The sequence below is a fragment of the Syngnathoides biaculeatus genome, chromosome 16, assembly GCF_019802595.1.
Source record: "Syngnathoides biaculeatus isolate LvHL_M chromosome 16, ASM1980259v1, whole genome shotgun sequence".
Lineage (NCBI taxonomy): Eukaryota > Metazoa > Chordata > Actinopteri > Syngnathiformes > Syngnathidae > Syngnathoides > Syngnathoides biaculeatus.
Window position 1 is genome coordinate 16600547 of NC_084655.1, and position 15328 is coordinate 16615874.

The 15328-nt window shown below is 43.0% G+C and overlaps 1 long non-coding RNA gene across 9 annotated transcripts in view; it reads left to right on the forward strand.

Moving 5' to 3' along the window:
* LOC133513942 (uncharacterized) overlaps positions 1-15328 on the forward strand; it is a 41505-nt gene that overhangs the window by 13109 nt on the left and 13068 nt on the right. For 2 of the 9 annotated variants that reach the window (XR_009798660.1, XR_009798662.1), the window contains 3 exons: positions 1549-1657; positions 8249-8263; positions 8378-8540. The exons of 3 other annotated variants lie outside the window; for them this stretch is intronic. This is a non-coding gene — a long non-coding RNA (uncharacterized LOC133513942). Of the gene's footprint in view, positions 1-1548; positions 1658-8248; positions 8541-15328 lie in introns of all 9 variants that reach the window. 4 more of the 9 variants (XR_009798664.1, XR_009798665.1, XR_009798661.1 and 1 more) reach the window with 2 other exon arrangements.

Sequence of the window (15328 nt, forward strand, 5' to 3'; positions counted from 1 at the left end):
CAAGAATGAGACCAGTGGAATATATGTGCAGAGGAAGTGACTTTTACCGGCCCTGTTAGCGCTGTGCTAGCATTAGTGCAATGCTAGCGTGTGTTACTGGAGTGTCTCAATGACATTCACCGGTAAGTTTTATTTTAACCAGCCCTGTTAGCGTTAGCACAAGCACGGCGCTAGTCTTAGTGCTAGTGTTAGCGCCGCGCTAGCGTTAAATTCTTTCTGTGTACCATCTTTCTTTGTAAATATCTCAGGTTTCAATGTGGGTTTCAATGTGTGGGCACTTGCGGCGTTTACACAGCTGCAGCGAATGTATGTACCAAATGGTATTTCCTTGACAAATGTACTCGGTGAGTCTTGGAACCAGGTGCATTCTGTAGGCTGGGAATCCGGTAAATCTTTTTTTTTTTTTAAATAAAAGTTTCTTTTCAATATTACTATTTCAAACACAGTATTTCAATGAATTTCAAATTCCAGCACCTGTATATGTTAAGGTTGCCCCAGACCAAGCAATGACCCTGTTAGTCCCGCGCTAGCGTTAGCGCTGTGCTAGCATGTTGCTGCTTTGTTACGGGTATGTATCAGTGATATTTACCGGTGCGGTGTTAGTGCTAGCGTTGGCACAACACTAGCGTTAGCGCTAGCGTGACGCTAGTGTTAAACTTTTTCTGTGTACCGTCTTTCTTTCTAAATATTTCATGTTTCAATGTTGGTTTCAATGTGGGGACTTGCGGCTTTTACACAGCTTCAGCGTATGTAGGAACCAAATGGTATTTCTCTTACAAATGTACTCGGTGAGGCTTGTAACCAGGTGCGCTCTGCAGGCCGGGAATTTCTTTTTTATCTTACTATTTCAAACACAGTATTTCAACGAATTTCAAATTCCAGTACCTGGATATGTTAAGGCTGCCCCTGACCAAGCAACAGTCCTTTACAAATGTACTTGCTGAGGCTTGTAACCAGGTGCGCTCTGTCGGCCGGGAATTACGGTATTCAGATCTAGATATTTAGACAGATTTGGACTCTTTACAAAAAAAAGGCAATGTAATGCATACCATGTCAAATAGAACTGGGCCAAACCGGTAAGTAGCAACAAGGCTTTTGCGTCTCAACATTAGAATTTGAATCTTGCTCGCTGTTCAGCTTGTATTGTCTGATCCTTTTTTTTCCCCGCATCTCTGAAGGTGTGTCAGACCAGAAGCAGTCCGCCGGCCAAGTTTCATTACGGCTGTGGGGAAGCGGGACGGCCGCTTTAATAACATTTTATCAGGCGGCGCTCGTGGGCCGGGCCATAAAGCGGAGTGAGAGATGGGCCCCGCGGAAGATGCGCACAAAAGTATTGACTCGATGGGCTCAGATAGCGTTACTCCAGCTTGCCTTCAAGTATAGCGTCAGACTTTTTAGGGGCATTTAAAGATGACAACGGCAGCACTGGTATCAGTGGTTACCTTTTTTATTCCCCTTAGTCATTCCCAGCTGCTCCTGCCGGTTGCCAGGGAACAGATATAGACTGAACGCTGCCTCTTATCTTGTCACGCTCCTAATTTCCTGCAGACCGCCTCTCTCCTGTGGCTCCCGTTCCTGTGACGATGGAGATGAAAGGCGCCCAAGGGGGGTGGCGGGGTGAGGAATGCCGCCACTAAGACAACAGGGCGATGGAGAGGTTTGTAATGACTGTGCAAACAAATGCACCCCGATGGACTTACCCTTTGTTGCCAGGGACAACTCCCCCACCCTGTTGGACAAACACACTTTACATCAACCGGGTTGATTGATCCTTTTCAAAAACTCTTTTCCAGTCGGGCTAACATACTTTGTTTTATTGCATTGGCCATTGAGAAAATGGTGGCAAAATATTGAAAAACGTGCCTTCATGCATTCAATTTACAATGCTCGTTTACACCAAATCTTCCCATCAAACTGAGCGATATTGAACCGGTGCCGAGTTAAAGTCACGATATTTGATGGCAGTAGTCTTTGCATGTGTCACAAATTGTTGTCTTTTACCGAATGGAGCTAAGGCCGTAAAAACAAGCAAGACGCTCGTAAGGCTCCTCGCGCAAACCGTCGTGTCATGAACTAAACCGGGAATGTCATGCTCCAATACAGAAGAACAATGTTAAATATTTTCGTTTGCTTCCTTAAAAGAAGACAAATTTGCTGTTGCTGTTCCAATGTCCTGTAAAGATATACACTTACAGTGCAGAAAATAAGTATTTGAACACCCTGCTATTTCAAACTATCACGTCTTGGTGGATTACCAACAGTCACCTTGAAAAGGGTGGTATCAGCTCTTTTCAGGTCATTGACCAAGTCCTGTCGTGCAGTCCTGGGCTGATTCCTCACTTTTCTGAGGATCATTGAGACCCCATGAGATGATATTTTGCATGGGGCTCCACTCCGATTGTGATTGACCGTCATATTTAGCTTCTTCCATTTTCTAATGATTGCTCCAACAGTGGACCTTTTTTCACCAAGGTGCTTGGGCAGTTTCACCGTAGCCCCTTCCAGCCGTGTGAAGTTGTCCAATTTTGTCTCTGGTGTCTTTGGACAGCTCTTTGGTCTTGGCCATCTTACAAGTTTGAGTCTTACTGATTGGATGGGTTGGACAGGTGTCTTTATGCAGCTAACAACCTCACACAGGTGCATCTGATTCAGGATCATACATGGCGCCCATGTTCTAAACTCTCGTTTCCAAGCTGCTAGTTACGCTTCTTTAAGCAGCAAAATCTTGATTTAATAGCTCTTCCACTCTGCTTTCCTTCAATTATTCATTAGCCCATTAGCATTTAGCGCTATCCTCCTCCTACAATCAGACGTACAAGCTTATTCTACTTCAGTACTTGCACCTCACACTCGTCACGCTGATTGCGACGATCGCAAATCACGGCACTTTGAATATTTACATCGCAGGACCAGCGCCAAGTAGGATTTTTAAGTGGGATAATCGTTCCTGCGTGTCGGGCCTGTAGATGGACCCTCCCGCTGTACAAGTTCTTGCCTGATTAAAATCCGCGACAGCAGCAGTCCAATTAGTCTCATTCCCTCTGAAGCGGCTAACTGTGATTACATACTAAAGATCGATGGTCTTTTGTTGCCTCGCATCCAACGTTCCCTTCCCTTCCAACGTTTTTGATGTGTCTGAGCAAACACGCTAAGCCCGTGAGCGCCCCCTTTGACCACAGTGAGCAACATCAGGCATATGCACTGTGGTCAGATCAGTGTTCTCCATTGAAATTACATGCCTCATTAAAAGATTCAGATTACAGCATTTACACAACCATCAGAAAATTTTGAGAACAATTTTATTTGTTTTTGCAAACTTGCAATGAAAATGTCAACAAACAAAAAAAATACATTGCTAACCCAACAGAGCCAACTATGAACTGTAAATTTGAAATGTCGCCTCCAACTTTGTTTCATTTATTTATTTTTAACCCACAATGATATGCCCGTCTGTTTTTCTTGGTGTAAAACTGAATTATTGCTTGCAGAATTTCTTTACAATGCGTGTTGAAAGCCGAATGATGTTACCAGACAGTTTCAAGGTTAATGTTATGAGGTCTCCTATTTTTAAAATACAGATTTAGCTTTTTGTGCAGTGTATTGTCTGTGCTTTCACCCTCTATCAGGCTGCTCCAAGGTGGAATTTTAACATTATACACCATCTCATCCTGTACGTTCTACCTTGGTTTCAGACCAGACCTTTTCACTCAAAAAAGAGAAAATCTCGTCCAGTTTTGCCACTTTTTCTTCATTAATATTATTATTCACATTTCTCCGACATTCATTAAAGCAACAGCATTTCTTTTTTTTTTTTTTTTTTTTTTTTTTTTTACTTTTACCACTATTATCTAGAGTTAACATCATAAGCAGCATGTCTAACTTGACTTTGCTCTAAATTGCCCAGACTTTTTCTAACTAATGCACCGGTGGTGAGTCGTGTTTGTAATTATGAGTGTACCCCTTTAAGAGCGTGAGGTGGGCGGTGTCAGGTAAACAAGGAAGTAGTCTGCGTGTCATGGTGTGGCTGAGCAGCAGCTTGTTTAAAAAAAAAAAAAAAAAAAGTCAGACTGTGGTTCACTGCGCTGAATCGGTTTTCATGTGTGCTGAGTTTGCGCGCCAAGTACGCAGCTTAGAGGGAACATTGCATGCATCCTTATGTTAAAAAGAAAAAAAAGTGGTTGTATCATTGCAAGCTAATGTTGCGTCCTTTGCGATCTGTTTTTTTCCTCCGTTGCTGTCATGTGCGTTCAATGTAAGGGCTAATCGGTGTCAGTAGTTAGCTAACCTGGAGTCCAATCAATGTGTCGACATTGTGAGTGAGTGACCTTCCCGCGAATAGATAGGCTTCACATGTCATGGAACATTCCAGACACTCGTCCCCATCTACTGTAGCTTCTCCTGGACAATTCCCACTGACACATCAAGGGTTAACGTTTCCTCCAGATAACGGCGACACGCGCTAATCATCTGTCAGCGACTTGTCGGCCAGGCCGAGTCAGATTATCCCACGTGAGCCCCAATTCATTCACACCTATCTGTATCCGTGTCTTCCATTCGCACCCTCGCCAGTCTTTGTAGCATAATTCCGCAGGGAAAACAGGAAATCCCACCATTGCGCTCAGGCTTAGATTCTTACTGTGATCGAAACCACTCCCCCCCCCCCCCCACAAAATCCAGCAAACAATGTTTCAGGGCCTGTTGGAAGGTTTAAAAAAAAAAAAAATTGCCTCAAAAGCTTTTGCTTTGAAGCACTTTTTTTTTTATTCAGGCAAATTCCTGTGCTCGTTATCTTGTTTTGATAATATTGCAAAAAAAAAATGTGTGTAGAACCGCTAAATGAATTTTGGAGTGTGTGCGTACTGAGACTCGTCCCAAACCAGGCCAAAGGTAATGCACACGAGGAAGTGCGGCGTCTCTCCGTCCTGCAGGGCATGCGGTCTCACTTCATCTGTTTAATCTTGTCCCCTCACCTCCATTTGTCAGGGCCGCTTGTGATAAACGACGCCGGCCGCGGAGGACGGGCACGCTGTCGTCCGTGGCGCCAATAATCAGGGCGCTACTCGCACTGAGGCGAACTTTTTTTTTTAATGATCTTTTTCCGCTCGGGGGTGCAGATGCCGATAAAATCTAATGAGTTTGCACCGCGCCGTTTGATAATGCGCACACGTGACGATAAGATGGAACAATGCAAAACCCAGATTTTTTCATTATATTTTTTTTCCTCCCCTTCCATATTATTGACGCTAATAACGCCCCAAGCACTACAGGTTTAAGTGTGAGGTCTTACAACCTAATGACATGCGTTCGCATCACTACGACAAAGAGTGGTTGTTAATTGAAGTCTCTAATTGGCAATCAAGTATAACGAGGCTGCTGGCTGACAGGAGAAGCCATTACGCCGCAAAGTTCAGAGCAATTCTCGCCTCCTCTTTTCGTTGATCTGGTTCTTTGTCGGGAATTGCCCCAACGTTTAATGGTGGAAAATAAGCATAATGAAGTCGTTTTAGGGCGGCACCTTCATCACACAAGACAAGCGCTTCTTACTGTATTCTGAGCCCTGCTATTACTATTACTACTGTAATTTCTGGCCTACAGAGGGCACCTGGTTGAAAGCCTCACCAAGTATATTTGTAAAGGAAATACCATTTGGTACATACATAAGCCGCACCTGTGTAAAAGCCGCAAGTGCCCACATTGAAACACGAGATATTTACAAAGAAAGTCGGTAAAGAGAAAGCGTTTTCAAAGTTTTAATACCTGCAACACGCTAGCACAGCGCTAACGCTAGTGCAGTACTAACAGGGCCGGTTAAAAAAAATCATACCGGTAAAAGACACGTTTTCAAAGTTTCAATCACTTAGCTTAGCTTAACGTAGCACCAGCACGGTGGCACGAACATGGTTGGTAAATAAATTAAAGGATACCAGTAAAAAAAATAAATATAACAGCCGTGCCAGCTACACAGTAGCAACACGGTAACATAGCACTGACGGGGCTGATAAAAAAACAAAACAAAACCATACCTAAATCACTGAGACAAGGCAGTAACACAGCAGCAACCAGTAGCATGGCACTAACAGCTAGCGTGGCGCTAACAGGGCCAGTTAAAAAAAAAAAAAAAACATACCGGCAAAAGTCACTTCCTAGACACATATATTCCACCGGTCTCACTCTTACTTTTTCCGCTCAAGTGCCCCCTTGCGGCCGTCAGAAAGAATGCACAAATTAGCCGTGTCGCCGCATAAACTCCAGGGTTGAAAGCATGTGGATAAAAGTCGCGGTTTATTATAGGCCCGAAATTACAGTACATCATTATGACAATATTGGCCTGATACATCAGTCCCAACCTAGTGTACATGCTGTTTTATCTTTCCATTGATGATGACACAAACTGTACTTACTGTATCAAAATTCTTTTTCAACTATAAAGACACTGATATGTCCTCTTGTCATTTCAAAAAGCCATAATGTAAATTAGCAACTGCGTGATACGCTTCCCACTCCTCAACCCAACCCATTTTTTTACACTTCATATTAGCTCTGGCGTAACTGAAACTGATACATAACTTGAATTTTGGCTTGCAAACACAAAGAATGGGGAAAAATGGATCAAGAGACTTCTAATTTTGACTACTCGTAAATCAAGCGTACCAGTGTACTTGATAAGAGCGGACCCATGTGATGACATCAGCGAAAAGATGCGCGCTTGCCATTGTTTCCCCTTTAACACTGTATTTCCTGCCGCTTGTTGAACTCTGATTTGAATACCCAGACGAGACACGGCGTAAATATCAAAATGCTAATGGCAACATTTATCCGAGGCCGAGTGGCGGGGCTGTGCAAACTGTGCAGGATGCGTAAGGTCACCACCAGAATGATTAATTCCCCCCGTCGACCCTCGAGGAAGTGGCGATCATCCCAAACATTGGGCCGGATGATTTGTGTGTGTGTGTGAGAGTCTCAATATCGCACTCATGTCGTGACAGTTTTGCGGCTTTGAGTCTGATAAGTGGTCTTTGGTCTTATTGCCTACGTACTGGAAGTGCACCTTTCTTATCAGCAAACACATGCAGGGATAAACACTTAAAAAAATCATAATGAATACCCAATAAAAGAAAGTTTACATTTAGTCCTTTCCCATGCACATAATTCAAAAAGAAAAATGCTAGCTTAAAACTTTGCTCGAGACCCTGATCCTTTCTTGCTCGGAAGACCACTTAGAATTTTAACCCCACATAAAACCGTTTTATGTAACATTAACCCTGGCTTGAATTTCACATTTGTAATACAGCTTTAGACCCTAAAAGTTGCATACAGGGAAGAAAATAAGTATTTGAACACCCTGCTATATTGCAAGTTCTGCCACTGAGAAGTCATGGAAATCTTGCATGGGGTTCCACTCCGATTGAGATCGACCGTCATGTTTCGCTTCTTCCATTTTCTAATTATTGCTCGAACAGTGGACCTTTTTCTACCAAGCTGCTTGGCGTTTTCTTTGTAGCCCTTTCCAGCCGTGTGGAGTTGTAGAATTTTGTCTCTGGTGTCTGTGGACATCTCTTTGGTCTTGGCCATGTTCCAGGTTTGAGTTTTACTGATTGGATGGGGTGGACGGGTGTCTTTATGCAGCTAATGACCTCACACGGGTGCATTTGATTCATGATAAATACATGGAGTGGAGGTGGACTTTTAAAGATGGACTAACAGATCTTTGAGAGTCAGAATTCAAGCTGATAGACAGGTGTTCAAATACTTATTTCCAGCTGTAGCACACAAATAAATTGTTAAAAAAAATCATACGTTGTGATTTCTGGATTGGGAGAACGTGCAATATAGCAAGGTGTTCAAATGCTTATTTTCTTCACTGTATTTAAGCTATTAAGACCCCCACAGAGCGAGTCTCTTAACATGGACTTACTATCCATCCATTTTCTGAGCTGCTGACCCTCAGAAGGGTCGCGAGAGTACTGGAGCCCATCCCAGGTACACCCTGAACTGGTTGCCTGCCAACTACTTACTATGAAAGCATCAAATTTGATCTTTTAAATCTAAATTGTATTTTACTGTACAATTTTACAATTGTACAGTGGTATGTTTTACTGTTGTTTGTAGGTTGATGTTTATGGTTGCCACGGTGTAACAGACTGATGTAGTAATAATTCTAATAATAAAGATGTTTAGCTAGTTTAGCCGGTCCTCCACTATACAAAATGTCAAAATACTAATGCCAACATATCTAACCCTCCCACAGACAATATTCCACGAGGTACCACGACTCTGAACGCCTCACCTCTTGTCACAAAGCAACCATGATGAGTTTGTGATCAAGTACAAGGTTTCATCCTTGCAAAGCAAAACAACGGAGGTGTTTTTGTGCCAGTCGACAGACCGAGTGTCCACTCGAGTAGCCCCCGGAGATGCCTTCTAATCCCAGACGCGCTGCGAGGTCCTCCACCTCGTCCACTTGAGTTCGCCTCCGCCAAGATGGGCTTTGAACGAGGCCACTTGAGGAATACAAGAACACTTTGGCGTGGGGGGCGGAGGTATCACACTACAAAAAGTTTTCCTGACAAAGTATGTTGTGCCTGATCTGGGAAATCACCCGGAATAACTAATTGGAACATATCTACTGATCAAGGTATCAGAGTAGAGTAGCTCGGGATTACTGTGAGCTAAAGGTTAAATTTACAGCCATTTCTGTAATGTTTCATTCATTTTCACAGTATTCTTGCAAGATATCCACGACTTCAGGCATCATGCCCAACTTTTCTTTCATCCTCAGTGGCTCCATGGCTTTGGGAACCTGTTAGACCGAGGTCATGCTCCAGTATTTTTCTTTAATTGACGAGTTGCCAGCAGGGTTCAATTTTTGGGTTCCGTTATGTTCTGAAAAAGAAAATTTGATTTTGCGCTTTGTGGCTGCCGTTTGACTGACACGTCTGCAGTCGGCGGCCGGTGAACGTACGCGCTAAAATATGCGTCAAGGCTTTTCCAACCCCGTCAGGGCCTCAGTTGCTGTGTATATACGCCGACCGCTCAGTTTTGAACATTAGCCCCTCGGAGGAAAGCGACCTTTCGGCATGCTGACCCTGGGGGTGGCGAGCGGATGCCCCCGGGTCGCTTGGCACGCTTGTAATACCACGAGCCGGAATGCTGTCCGTTGACCTTTTTGTAGCTTCTAATTTCGCCGTGACGTGCGGACAGATGTGCCTGCAGTGGAGCGAGCACAAGAGGAGGAGGCGGTGAATATCCCGCGGCTCTTCTTCCTGGAATCTTCGTAGTGAGGCTTCAGCCTTTGTTACTCGTGATGCGCCGCGTAGTCACAGGGCTCGTGCGTGGAAAGCCCATTTAGGAAGAGGTGTTAAGTTCCTCATCGTGTAAAGGGCTAAGAGCTCCATCTTTGGTTTGATCGGGTGCCTCTGTGTATTTTTTAAATTTTTCACTTAGGGAGTACTTTTTAAATCAATATTGAAAATCAAGCAAAAATGTTATGTGGTTCTAATCTGATGAAAAACCCTGTCCCCAATTTGAATCCCTGACGCTCACTTCAAACTCTAAACCTTTTCTTTGGTCTTCCTCTCGCTTTTTTGCCTGGCAGTTCCATCCTCAGCACCCTTCTACCAACATACTCACTCTCTCGCCTCTGAACATGTCCAAACCATCGAAGTCTGCTCTCTCTCACCTTGTCTCCAAAACATCCAACTTTGGCTGTCCCTCTAATGAGCTAATTTCTAATCCTATCCAACCTGCTCACACCAAGCGAGAACCTCGGCATCTTCATTTCTGCTACCTCAAGTTCTGCTTCCTGTTGTTTCTTCAGAGCCACCGTCTCTAATCCGTACATGATGCGGCCTCACCACTGTTTTATAAACTTTGCCCTAGACTCTTATGTCACATAGAACACTAGACACCTTCCGCCATCTGTTCCAAACTCTAACCAGAAACCCTAACTGTAAACATCAACTTGAAACCTAATCCTTGTTTGGAACCTTCATTTAAAACCATATTTTCAAATCCTTTACTTGCCTTGAAACCCTAACCTCAGCTCAAAACCATATTTTTGGAATCCCTAGCCCTGCCTTGAAAACCCAATCTGTGTTTCACACTTATTTAGATCCCTAAACCTGATTTAAAACTCTACTGGTAAGTCTAAACTTGTCTTGATACCCTAATTTCTAACCCTAACTCAGACTTGAAACACTTTTCATTCCTAACATTGGTTTGAAACACTAACCTTTCCTGTGTCTTGAAATAGGGAAATGCAGGCCAACTCTACCCACGAGCAATATTGCGTTTTTTGAAAAACTAACGAAACAGTCGGCTGAACAAAAAAAAAAAAGGTTGAAAGTCTTCAGGAGGAAACCAGACAAAAAAAAAGTCTCGGATGTCGTCCTCGCCCAGACGGCAATTACACATGAAAGGCTTTTTGTCCTCCACCTTAAAAGTCCGACGAAATGAGATCCACCATTACAAGATTGAACCGCAAGATCCAAGAAATAATCTGGCTACATGAAACGAAGCGATTGCTGGCGAGTGGAGGACACCAGTTACTGATCTCATTCGAATTTAGCCTGGAGGCAATCATGTGACCAGTCGTTCTGTGACAGAGTTCAGTCTTATTGTAAATAAACCCTTTGAATAGCCAACATACAGTACTCATTTTAAAAAGATATCAGAGAATAAAGAACATATTTTTATCCTCATATATATATATATATATTTAGATTTGTATGACACGATAAGATTCTTAAAAAAAATAAGTTTTCTTTTTCCTTTAATTTTGTAAAACTTAGATTGGCTCAACTTGACCCACCACATTTAGTCATAAAACCGTCATCATCATTTTAAAAGATGAAAACTACAAAATGTTAGCTTTCTTAACTATAATAAACTTTTGAATGGTTGACAGCAAAATATTAGTCATAAAATGATAGTCATCATCATTATTTTGGAATAAACTTAAAGGATCAGCCATTCAGCCTCCCATTTTTTTTAAAATGGGAACACCCAAAATGTGTTTAGTCCTTTTTTTGGTGATTGGAAAAAAAAATGCTATAAATTGAACAATAATTGATTTTTTTTTCCCCCAACTTATTTAACTTTAAAAGTATTTTTGGGGGATTGAAGTGTAAATTTCATAGAAGCGACAATTTGACCCTCAAAGACCTCCACCCTGACTGCTAAATTCACGACCCCCCTTCCCTTCCCATTATCTCCGTCAGTCCTCGGAGCTTCTGTCTCATTCCGCCGCTGTAATGAGGCCTTTCTCGCTCCGTCACGTCGACTAAAAGGACCCGGCGTGCTTTGACGAGCATCACCACTCCTGTTCTGTTCTTTTTTTTTTTTTTTTCCCCGCGTCTTGTTCCTGTGCATCGTCACGTCGTCGTCGTCGCATGCCGGGCAACCCCGCGAGACCCCCCGTGAGAAATGTTCTGTCTTTTTCCAATTCGCAGCTGCCAGTGAAGTGTGGGGTGAATAAATGGAAAAACAGCGGAGCGTCTCAGCTGAGACCTCAGGATCGCGCTATAAAATAGCAAAAACAACTCGGCGAGACATCACATTTTTTTCCTTTTTTTTTCCGCAATAACGTACGCTGTACCAAAAAAAATGTTACTTTTGTCGGAATGGCCACGTGTCCCAATACCACAGAACCTTAATGTATGAGTGTTAGTAATTTTGTGACCAGGCTTGTTTACCAATTTACACGTCCTGTATATCAAATCAATTTTAAGTGGGAGAACTTGCAATATAGCAGGGTGTTCAAATACTTATTTTATTCACTGTAACAGATGTGTATTTGTACTTACCTTCTGGGTAGTTAAAATTAGATACGCTCTTTTCTCCAGTGCCGGACAAATAAATGCCTGCACGTGTGTGCGTGTGTAAAACGCCATCTCCCACTCCTCTGGCTCCATCACGCCGAACAAAATGACCGCCGCGTTGTGATGGTAATTGTCTTTTCGGGGAATTATTATTTCTTCAGACCTAAATTGCATTTGCTGTCCGCGCCGAAGACTTCACCCCCAACGAACAAAACAATCATCCGTCCCTCTGGCCGCCCGCTAACGGTCATTTCCCGCATAAGTTGAGTGACGATGCGGACGTTCCTTCCACAGCGACGGGTGTGTTGCCGCTTTGATACGAGGACAATTTCCCGCCGCTGCGACGGAGGGATAATTAAGAAACCGCGTAATGATCCGTCCATTACGTTTGCATTGTTATTGCTTTCAGGCCTCTGGTGCGACGTGACGAAAAGTCGGACACGTTCATTTGTTCCAGCCGGGAAGTTAAGAGGCGGCGCGGCCGCCCCCTGAAAGCATTATAATTCACAATTAGCATATTCAAAGGACTTGGATTTCGCACATTTTAGTCAATCTGTTTGACGTGGTTGACCACAGCACACCCCGGGAAAAAAAGAACTGTAGAAAATTGACATTTTGCTTTGAAATAATGTCTTCTGACGTGCTTTCTAGTTTGCCGAGACTTGCTAGCATTTTGGTGTGCGTTATTTTGTCACCAGTAGTTGTAGAAAAAGACATAAAGTACCATGTGACGCACTATTTTCAGTAATCTATGGTAACAATTTAACCATCAGTTGTCACGTCTCCCGCTGGAGAACATTTTAGTTTCTTTCATTGTAATAGAATTTCACGTTTCTCCTTCCCTCATCTGTCGCAAGACGAAACGGCGTTTAGAGACCAAAGGTTTAATGTTTGGTACCCACGCGGTGAGGCCACCGAGGTGATGCGTATCATTTTATGTCGTGATTATTTTTAGAGCGGTACACAGACGGATCACTCGCGGTCTGACAAGGCAGATGGCTCTCCAGACGATTTGGTCAAACACACGAGTCCCGAGACGAAGACGAATCCATACTTTGTGTGCTTTGAGAGAAGAGTGCGGCGGTGTCGCACGTTCTCTTCCCCTCTATTCCCATTTTTTTTTTTTTTGTTCCCGTCAACAGCACACAATGTGTCGAAGTGACATTTCGGAAGCTCGTCTGGAGCAGTGTTGCGACCCATCTGCCCGCTCGATTCTCGGGAATGCAAGTTTTGAAACAATTCCGGCCCAAATGTGTGTCAAGCTTCAGAACACTTGGATGGATGGATGGATGCGTATCCCAAGAAGACGCACTAAAGGAAGTCTTATGTCAGTCATTTTTGAGTGGTTTTATGGGATGTAAAACCAGCGCGCGTTTGTTCCTTTATTAAAATGTTAGCGGCGCCATTAAGCCATCACTTAAGTTGTGCGAATGAAAACATGGCCGCGGGTCAGTCGTTTTTCTCGGACTTAATGTTTGCTCAAGATGAGCCGGCACGGCGACTAATTAATGTTGAATAAATGTGACGGACGTCAGCTCGGCTAATTGTCTTCAGGTTTGTTGTCAGCCTGTGGGGGGGCTAGAGTGGGGGAGACGAACTGGGACACAAACAAGCGGCGATGAATATCAATGTCGGAATTACCTCACGGAACGACATAATTGGGATCAAATTTCAAAGTTTTGGCGTGGTTACCATTAAGATCCTTCTGGCTGCATGTAGCAGCGACAAGGTAATGATTCGGATCTCAAGCCACGACAGCAGGGAAACTGGCAGGCTGAGGAAAAGCAATAAAAAAAGACAAGTGCACTTCCTGTTACTGCTAAAAGCATCACGGCGTCACCAAATCTTCAGTCATAGCTTCATAATTCGTCACTTTAGTCAGCAAGATAATACATGGAAGTTGCTCAGTGAAGCTACCGTAATTTCTGGCCTACAGAGCACACCTGATTATAAGCCTCACCTAGTACATTTGTAAAGGAAATATCATTTGGTACATCCAGTAAGGAAAATATGTATTTGAACACCTTGCTGTATTACAAGTTCTCCCACTTAGAAATCATGGGGGGGGGTCTGAAATTTTCATCATAGGTGAATGAGAGATAATCTAAAAAGAAAAATCCAGAAATCACAATGTATGATTTTTTTTTAACGATTAATTTGTGATACAGCTGCAAATAAGTAACTGTCTATCAGCTAGAATTCTGACCCTCAAAGACCTGTTGGTCCGCCTTTAAACGTCCACTTCCACTCCATGTATCATCCTGAATCAGATGCACCTCTGTGAGGTCGTTAGCTGCATAAAGACACCTGTCTACCCCATACAATCAAACTTGTAACTTGGCCAAGACGAAAGAGCTGTCCAAAGACAGCAGAGACAAAATTGTACAACACCACACGGCTGGAAAGGGCTAAGGAGAAATTGATTTCTAAGTGGGAGAACTTGCACAATAGTAGGGTGTTCAAATACTTATTTTCTTCACTGTACATACGCCGCGCCTGTGTAAAATCCACAAGTGCACAAACAGGGCTGGCAAAAAAACCCAAAACAAAACATACCGGCAAAAGAAAAACTGCCGCAGTAGCTACACAGTAGCAACATGGTAGCACAACACTTACAGGGCCGGTTAAAAAAAAAAAAAAAAAAAAAAACCTCCCTAAATCACTGAGTCATGGCAGTAACAGAGCAGCAACAGAGTAGCACGACGCTAATGCGGTGCTAACAAGGCCAGTTAAAAAAAAACCCATACAATTAAAAATCACTGAGACACGGCAGTAACACAGATGCAACACGTTAACACAGCGCTAGCGCAGTGCTAACAGGGCCCGTGGAAAAAAAAACATTGTGGTAAAAGTCACTTCCTCGGCACATATATTCCACCGGTCTCACTCTTACCTTTTCCGCTCGAGTGCCCCCTTAAGGCCGATAGAAAAAATCCTTAAATTAGCTGCATCACAGCATAAGCCGCAAGGTTGAAAGCATGTGAAAAAAGTCGCCGCTTATAGGCCGGAAATTACGGTAATCATTGACATATAAAACTGATGATGTAATTTAACATTGTGATAAATGTTTGGATAAGGATTTAAGTTGTATTTTATCGCAATATTGTATTGTGTGTACGTCTGTGGAATTAGGACCGTAATTGTAGTGACTCGTACCGCGTCGCAATTGGAGTGAATCATATCATAATTAAAGTGAAAAATATTGCATGGTGATTAGAGCCAAATGTGTCGGAATTTGAGTTAACCGGATCGCATCGTAATTGGTGTGAATCGTGTTGTAATCGGAGAGTATCGTATCGCGTCATAATTCCACGAACTGCATCATATTTCCAGTAGATTAAAGTAAAATTGAAGGGAATGCTGTCACATAGTAATTGGAATAAATTAGTTTGTAATTGGAATGTCATATCGTAATTGGAGTGAGTTGTGCCACATAGTTATTGTAATGAATCGGAATTGAAGTGATTGTATCTTAATTGTGTAATCGGAGTGAATCGTATTATTCGAAT